Source organism: Corvus brachyrhynchos, unplaced genomic scaffold (assembly GCF_000691975.1).
Source record: "Corvus brachyrhynchos isolate BGI_N302 unplaced genomic scaffold, ASM69197v1 scaffold21, whole genome shotgun sequence".
Classification (NCBI taxonomy): domain Eukaryota; kingdom Metazoa; phylum Chordata; class Aves; order Passeriformes; family Corvidae; genus Corvus; species Corvus brachyrhynchos.
Genome location: NW_008236924.1, coordinates 3,081,342 through 3,081,584, shown reverse-complemented (window position 1 = coordinate 3,081,584; position 243 = coordinate 3,081,342).

The following is a 243-nucleotide window of genomic DNA, read 5'->3' as shown; positions in this document are numbered from 1 at the left end:
AAATGTACTAATTCCTCCACAAGCCTGTTTCGGGGTATAAAACAGCTGTTTGTGGGATCGTTCTCTAGATCTAACTTCCCTCTTCTCCCATCTTTTTTTTTATACCGTGTGGTGTAAGACATCAGACATGTTTCAATGCACCAGAATCTAGAATGGTACACAACTGTTCTGATAAATTCTGCTAAGCCCAGAGGAAGAGAGGACTGGTTTAACACATCCTGTACATACTAATGGGAAACTACA